This window comes from Lonchura striata, chromosome 19, assembly GCF_050655825.1.
Source record: "Lonchura striata isolate lonStrDom1 chromosome 19, ASM5065582v1, whole genome shotgun sequence".
Lineage (NCBI taxonomy): Eukaryota > Metazoa > Chordata > Aves > Passeriformes > Estrildidae > Lonchura > Lonchura striata.
This window is the reverse complement of record NC_140721.1, coordinates 7,641,483-7,649,770: the sequence shown is the minus strand read 5'-3', so window position 1 is coordinate 7,649,770 and position 8,288 is coordinate 7,641,483. Positions and strand designations below refer to the sequence as shown.

The 8,288-nt window shown below is 55.1% G+C and overlaps 1 long non-coding RNA gene across 1 annotated transcript; it reads left to right on the top strand.

The window, feature by feature from the left end:
• The first annotated feature begins 1,841 nt into the window (after positions 1 to 1,841).
• LOC146765788 (uncharacterized) lies at positions 1,842 to 5,518 on the top strand. The gene is made up of 3 exons (XR_014949436.1): positions 1,842 to 1,975; positions 4,478 to 4,580; positions 5,387 to 5,518. It is a non-coding gene; the product is annotated as an uncharacterized LOC146765788 (long non-coding RNA).
• The last annotated feature ends 2,770 nt before the right edge of the window (positions 5,519 to 8,288 follow it).

The following is an 8,288-nucleotide window of genomic DNA, read 5'->3' as shown; positions in this document are numbered from 1 at the left end:
AACACCTTTGTGTTTCCTGGGGATGGTGCAGGGATATGGCACATGTGTTTTGGGGGATCCATGCACCCAGGAGACTAAGGTGTCCTGGAGCTGTAGCAGTGTGTTAGATAATTAATGGGAAATTTTCAGATGGTTGAGAAGTGTTCTTGATGTGGGTGTCAAATTGGGGTGCTGGTGACTTGGCTTCTCCTTTCAGAATGAAAATACAGTAAAAATTTCGGTAAAGGGAGCTACAGTAAAAAGAAAACCCTTTGTTCTGGTCCTTCCACCCCAAACAGTGCTATGATTTTTATCATCTGAAAACTGCTGATTCCTCCCCTTCTTATATAGAGCAAAACCTTTAAAGGGAAGAATTCCCTTTTATTTTTCCTTAAGAAGTGCTGAAACAAGATCCTGGGATGTTTGGGGGGGATGGGGGTGGGGGGGATGCTGCTGCCTTTTATTTCTCCCTGCTTTTCCCAGCTGGATTTCTCAGTCAAACCAGTCCCTTTTCCACCCAGTTGCATCTTTTTGGCTACAAACGCATCCGTACAGTCACTGCCGTGTTTTCCCCATTCTCCGCCCGAGCCATCCATCCTCACACAGCACAGAAATGTGCTGGGTTGCCTTTTTTTGTCTCTCAGGGCTTCCCTGCCTCGGAGCTGAGGGCTGCTGCAGGTTTATCTGGCTTCCCTTTGCTCAGCACTGGAAGGAAAAGAGGAAGGAAAGGCGCTGCTGCCCGCGGCTGCTGGTTAAACCAGCAGGGCTGGGGCTCCCGGCCTGCCTGGAGGTCACTGCCCAAGCCCACTGCTGCACACAGGGCACAGGTGACCCCTGGGCACGTTCCTGACAGCTCAGAGGCAGCACAGAGCCCGGAGCGAGACGGGATGCTCATTGCCCAGCTGGGCTCCAGGCTGTGCACGGAGTTTCTTTTCCATCCTAGTGACACATCCCTCCTCGCTGGCAGGGTGTGACAGCCCTGGTGGGAGCTCTGCAGCTGGAGAGGTGAAGCTGGGACATCCTGACTCCCTTTCTCCCATGCTGACCAGTTCACGGCCAGTTCACAGCTTTGAACTTTTATTTTTAATATGTATTTTTTTAAATTTCAAATGACTTTTTAAACTTTTCTGTTTGAAATCTTGTTTTCATTTTTTTTCTTTTAAAATGTTTTAAAGTTTTGTTTTTAAATGAAGTATTTGTAAATTGTATCTGTTATTATTGTTACTCTGTGCAGGTCAGCTGCTGGCTGAGGTCAGCCCAGGTCTCAGCAGTGTGACCCTGGTGACTGCAGCAGGGCAGGAGATGAGTGCAGGGCATGGCACAAACTCCTCTCCTGTCCTCAGCGTGTCTTGGTGTGGGCAGCCAGTCTCCTGGGAAACTGCAGCAAGGACTCACGCAGTCAGAAACCCCCTGTTTCTCCTTTTCCCTCTCTTCAGGACTAAAAAGAAATCATGGGGTAAACCCCAGCCCATTATCCCATGCAGTGTGCCAGGTGCTGACGCCCTTGGGTCCCACAGCTCCGTGCTGGGGTGAGCACCCCCCTGCCAGCCCAGGCCCCCACCCTCCATGGGTGGGGGGGATGAGGTGGGTTTGCTCCCCTGGTGACATCCCCACATCCCGTGGGCATTTTTGGCTTCAAAGCCACTGTGATGTTTGTTCCCTGCCAACAGACAGAGCAGGCAGAGGGGGCCAGGGATATCCTGGCTGTGACATCCTGCAATTCCTGCTTGGCAGGGGAGGGCAGGGTGCTGAGGATATGAAAGAGAGAGGCAAACCCTGGTGATGCTGGTCCAGGGCCAAGCAAGTCTCCAGCCCTCACCCTCCCCTTGGTGAACATCACATCTCCATGGAGAGCAGGAATCATTCCTTCTGCCTGCTGAAAACCAGACCTTTTTCCATTTTTAGCTTCTGCTTTTGCTGAAAGGAAACCTGGAGTGAAATTTCACCCACAGGGAGAGGGCTGAATTAACCACCTCAGCCATGAACCCAGCCCCAGGTATGTGAAGGACCCTTGGTGCTGCCTGGGAGCCTTCTGTTGTGTTTGTTTTCTCTGTTTCCTAAACTCCAGCAAAATCCCAGGAATGACACACCACAAAGGCAAATTTGTTTTCCAGGAGGCATTTTGCAGCAGGGAAAAACCCACTTGAGTGTCAGAGTGAGTGTTGTGGTGTTCCCCCTTTAATGGATATTGATGTATTTTCCTTCCTTTGAAAGGAATTGGAATACAGTTTAAAAAAATAATAATAATGGGCCAATACTGGTCTGGATTCATAAACAGAAGCTCCTAAGTCTGCTGCTGGGGGAAAATGCCAGGGAGTTTGGAAACACCACAGGATCCAAGCTCAAATCTAGTTTGGGCAGCCATTCCAGGCATGGCCCAGATGGGGCATTGCACTTGGGAAAGCCCCACTTCCAGCTTAATGTGGACAGGGCCATGGAAGAAAAGCTAAAAACATGTGCTGAAGAGCTGCTGTTGTACAAGTCTGGCATTTCAGTAATCCTAATTTTCAGAGCCATCTGCAGTGGGGTCAGAGCTGGAAAACAGGGTGACTACCTTGTGCAGCCATGGCCTGCCACAGAAAATCCTTGTCCAGACAGACTGTTCCTCCTCATTGTCCCTAGATGTGACACCCCGTGCTGGCCAGGCGTTCCCAGGATGTCCATCTCTGTCATCCACAGCTCGAGGTGGGCTCTGTGCTGCAAACCCACCCCATCCCCTGCACCCTGCTGGGATGCATAGCAGGCCTGGTGCTTCCCTGCCACCTTCAGTGGCTGTACTGGTGCTCCAAGAAGCCAAATCCCGCTGGTAACCACACCCCCACAGCACCTCGGGGTGCCCAGGGCAGCACAGGATGCACAGCCAAGGGAAGATACTTCCAGGAAGGGTGGGAACAGCAGAGCTCCAGCCTTGAGCATCCTGCTGGTGAGGATTGGTGTTTGAGCCCTCGGGGAGCAGGACTGACCCACAGCTGCTGCAAGTCCTGGCCAGGGGATTAGAAATAAACCCCTAAGCCTGCCTCTGAAAGGTCGGCTGGCGTGTAACATTTAGAAAAGCCTCCAACTGTTATTTCAAGGAGTATTATTTTTTTTTCTCCATAGGAAAAGCAAATATCTAAGCTGCTGCAGGAAAAAAAAAAAAAAAAAAGCTGTTCCTGACTCTCCCTTGTGGATGGGGATTTGCTGTCTGTGAACTGGGGTATGCAGTGAGAGGAGAGCAGAATGGCAAATGGCAGTGGCACTGTCGCCTGTAATGAATGAATGAATGAATTAATACCGCTGTGTGTGACCTTCCTGGGGCCAGGGGAGGCTGTGGGAGCAGGACGTGGGGCAGCTGCACATCACCCGGGCCGGTTCGGGAAGGTGGGAGCTGCTGACGGAGGAGATCCGCACCTCCCGCTGCCCCGTCCGCTGCTCGGCTGGGGTGGTGAGCCCTGCCTTGGCTCTCCTCGGGCTCTCGGCTGCTCTCCCGGGAGCCACCACCGCGGCTGGCCGGCTTGGTGACCCCGGGGTGGCAGTGCCATCCCTGCGGAGGCGCGCAGGGCGCACCCAAGGGCTGGCCACGCAGCTGCCGCCCGCTTTGCCTCCCTCTGCGCCGAGGCGAGCGAGGTGCGGAGATGCGGGCGCTAAACCGCGTGGGTGCAGAAGCAGCGAGGATGGAATAATGGCCTAAAAGCCCTTTATTTTCTGACCTTGGCGCCGGCAGCCGCGCTGTGCCTGCCCGGGCTCCGGAGCGCCCGGATCATCGCTCCCCAGCGCTGCTCCCTCCGCCTGCCCAGCGAACAGAACTTTATCCCCATCCCACAGGAGCAAAGCGGAGACAAAAAAAAGATTAATCTTGCGTGGATTGTAAAATCCTCGGAGTGAGGATGGTGGCGCCAGGGGTGGCTCCATCCCATCGCCCTCACCCCCAGCCAGGGAGCGGAGCAGCGCAAAGCCGCGGCTTTGGGGAGAATTACTCCCGATTTCCTTGTGGAGAAGCAAGATTAAAATCACAACTGCCTGTAGGCTTCCATGTCTTGTACAGCGCTGTCAGGCCTGGCTGGGTCCTGCTCTTCCTCCCACACCGCAGCCACGGAAAAAAAAAATATATCCTCAGTAGCCTGGGAGGTGTTAAATTTTATTCTTTTTATGGCTCTCTCAAGCGTGTTTACCTCCAAAAGTTCTTAGTGTGGGGGAAGCCAAGGTAAATAAGGAGGTTTGCCCTTTGTTTCAGGGCTGACCCAGTGCAGAAGGGAATCCCCACACTCAGGGCAGGGATGGAGCCCAGCTCCCTCCACAGCACGGGATGTCTGTGGACCCTTCCCTTGTAGTATTGAGTATTTTCAGTTCATTTCCCCCTCACGGACTAATTTACAGCTTCCAGTCACTAATGGTTTTCATGGATTGCTTAGTTATGGGCGTGGTGGATGGTGCTGCCTTGTTAGCAGGGCTGCCAGATGTTCCCGTTGTAATTCTCATCTCAGTCGCTCCCAGCCTTATCAAACTTTCACCTTTGCAGCTGGGACACCATCTTCGTGCTCTTTTCCAGGACAAGGACTGGCACCCCGAAACTGGGAGAAGCAGGAACAACAGCCCGCACCTGGCCTGGACTCAGGTGTGAGGTGGGACACTGCTGGGCTGGGAGAACGTGACACAAGGGTCAGGAGATGCTCGGGAGAGCAGTGAGGGTCTCCAGGTGGTACATGCACAGTGACACACTTGAGCTGTCTGTCTTGTCCCTGGTCTCGGTCTGCACAGTGAGCATTAAACCAGACCTTCACTCTCTGGCGTGCAGGTGAGGCAGTTTGTGGTGTGGGGCCTCATCTGGATCACCCCAGGAGGACACCAAGAACCCTCTTCCCAAAGGCTGATGTTCCCCCCCTCACACAGCCCCCTGAATATCAGGCTGGCCCAGAGGTCCGAGGCTGTGAGGGGAGGAATATCAGGAGATGGCAAAGATTCCCAAAATAGGCTCTTACCCCAAAATATGTTGGTTCAGCTCTCGTTATTCTGTGGTGTCCATGTGGAGAGCGGGGCCAAAGAGCAGAACAGGAAATGTCAGGGGTCTGTACAGACTTTGGACAGGGTGGGCTTCCCTGGCTCTCCCCAACCCCATTGGGGCAGGAAGGAGGGTCCAGGGTTATCTGATCAGAGTCACAGGGAATGGGGAATGGGAAATAGAGTGTCCATGAGCTCACTGTGACAGGCAGCATGTTTGCCCTGAAATAGGCTAACAAGGCCAGGGCAGCTGCCTGTCAGGAGCACCCACACGATCTGCAGGCTGGGGGATGAGGGGTCCCATCCCACCCCTGCCAGAGTCACTGCTTGGAGAGCAGCCCCCAAATCCTGAGGGTGATCAGGTCCTGTGTGCCCCTGGCCAAGAGCACATTATGTGTTCATGTTTTCACATCACATCGGCTCTTCCCAGGAACCTGGTGGAAATCTCTCTAATGAGGACAGGCTCAGAGAACTGAACAAGAAGGGATGACTGAGAGGGGACCTCATCCATGATTGTCAGTATCTGAAGGAGGTATGTCAAGAAAATGGACCAGGCTCTTCCCAGCAGTGCCCAGAAATAGGACAAGAGGTAACGGGCAGAAATTGATGCCCAGGAAGTTCTACCTCAGCATGAGAGAGAACTTTTTTCATTTACATTGACCAAGCACTGAACCATCTGCCCAGAGAGGGTGTGGAGTCCCCCTCACTGGAGCTATTCCAGAGCCCTCTGGACACACTCTGTGCCATGTGCTCTGGGATGACCCTGCTGGAGCAGGAAGGTTGGACCAGATGAGTTTCTGTGGTCTTTTCCAGCCTGATCCATCCTGGGATTCTGTGAACCACCCAGCCCCATGAGCCAGGGAGCTCTGGGCAGACTCTGGCCAAGCGCAGCACTATTGCCCGGGAGGCTGAGCAGCAGAAACAGCACTTTTCCTCCCGAAACACCCGGGAGAGGCAGAGGAATACAATGAGAAGGCTTGAAGCAAGGCCAGCCCCCAGGGCTGGGAGCTGTCCTCCTTGCAGGAGGACCTGTGACAGGCTGGGCTGAGCTCTGGAGCACCCTCTGCCTCCCATGCCTCAGCTGCGGTGAACCACAAAAAATGTGTTTATCAAACTTGAAAATGGAACCTGCATTGCTTCAGGACCTCCACGCCAGTGGAAGCTGCAAGACATTTTCTATAAATGAATTTACATAGAAATAAATAAGCCAGAGCTCCTCCCTGAGATATCTGCTGTCACTTCCTTGCACTGGCCACTGTCTCTGGTTCTGCCTTGGGTACATTTCTGTAGAAGTTGGGTTTGTCACCCTCTCAGCTGGAGAGCACTGCCAGTCACCATCAACTACAGGCTTCTTCCAGCAACAAGGGAAAACTGGAAGTACCTGAAAAGTCAGAAGCTGGTGTTCACATGGGGAGAGTCACTGGGAGCAGGTTTGAGCCGGGTCATGGAAGAGCTGCTGGAGTGAGGGAGCTGGGCCAGGTGCACTACATTGAAAAGTCCCACAGGTGTGGTGGTGGTGACCCTTAGCTGGATTGTGCGGTGGATTTTGGGGGAAACCCTCCTTTTCCAGATCAGGGCAGCTGTCAGGGTGCTGCTGGTGGTCTCTGCTGCATGAGGGAGCTGCTAAAAGCAGTCATTTTGCTGCTGAAGAAGTCATTTAAGTAGCCTGTCACAAAGAGGGATGTAAAGCCCTTGTGTGGTGTAACTGGAGCTCCGGCCCATCAGGAACTGGGCAGGAAGGGGACAGGGAACCTGGCTAAACAGGGGAGTGAGACAAGCTGAAAAATCCTTGCAAAAACATAAGAGCCTCCAGGATAAGCCCATTCCTCAAACATGGATGCTCTGCCTTCTGCATGGGGACGGGGAGCACTGAGGAGTGTGAAGTGTGGGTGTCCCAGGATGTCTGGGATGTGCACAGTGAGGCTGGTGCTCAGGTTGTACCACACAGGAGCTCCCTCGGATCCTTCCTCTGCCTCCCTGCAGTGACAATTTACATCTCACGTTTCCAAAGACAAAGGCAGCCCAGCACAACTGCCTCTCTCTGGAGACTGTGCATTGATGGGAACAGCGTCAGTGGCTTCCACAGCTGTCAGGCAGGGATTTGTAATTCCAGGGCTCCTGCTGCTATCATACACTGATAATCCTGATCCCACCGAAGTCAGTGGACATGGAAGTGCTGTGCTTCCAGCAGAGTAGGAGCAGGGCTGGGGAATGCCTTTTCCAACTCAAAGTAGGGTGCTGAAGGGGACTAAGAGAATATCACTCTTAGGCAGTCCCCTTAGACCCCACAGCTGAGCTGCACCCATGCAGCATTCCCACCTCCTTCTATTGCTCCTGATATTTTTAATATTATTTTTTGTGATGGAAATTTTACCTCTCCTCTTAACTGCTTAAGACACAGCTATTTCCTCTGGACTGTTTCCACTGCCCACAAACCTGCCCACTTCTCAGCCTGGAAATCTGACAAAACATCGACAGGCTGAGGGAGCTGGGCTGCTCAGCCTGGAGGAGAGGAGGCTCCAGGGAGAGCCTAGAGCCCTGTGCAGTGCCTGAAGGGGCTCCAGGAGAGCTGGAGAGGGACTGGGGACAAGGGATGGAGCAACAGGACACGGGGAATGGCTTTAGGCTGAAGAAGGAGACTCAGATTAGATATGAGGAGGAAATTGTTCCCTGTGTGGGTGCCCAGAGCAGCTGTGGCTGCCCCTGGATCCCTGGCAGTGCCAAGGCCAGGCTGGACGGGGCTGGAGCAGCCTGGGACAGTGGGAGGTGTCCCTCCATGGCAGGGGTGGCACTGGGTGGCTTTAATGTCCCTTCCAAGCCCTGCCCCGGGGGTCCCGCGGGGCCGGCGCTGCCGAGGGGGCGGCGCTGGGCCCGGGGGTGGCGGGAGCGGCGCGGGCCGGTACCGGGGCGGTACCGGGGCTGTACCGGGACAGTGCCGGGGCGGTACCGGGGCAGTGCCGGGACCGTACCGGGACAGTGCCGGGGCTGTATCGGGGCGGTACCGGGGCTGTACCGGGGTTGTATCCGGGCGGTACCGGGGGCGGTACCGGGGGCGGTACCGGGGCTGTATCCGGGCGGTACCGGGGCTGTATCCGGGCGGTGCTGGGTCGGTACCGGGGCAGTGCCAGGGCAGTGCCGGGGCTGTAGCGGGGTTGTATCCGGGCGGTACCGGGGGCGGTACCGGGGCGGTGCCGGGGCTGTGCCGGGGCAGTACCGGGGCTGTATCCGGGCTGTACCGGGGTTGTATCCGGGCGGTACCGGGGGTGGTACCGGGGCCGTACCGGGGCGGTGCCGGGGCCGTACCGGGGCGGTGCCGGGGCCGTACCGGGGCG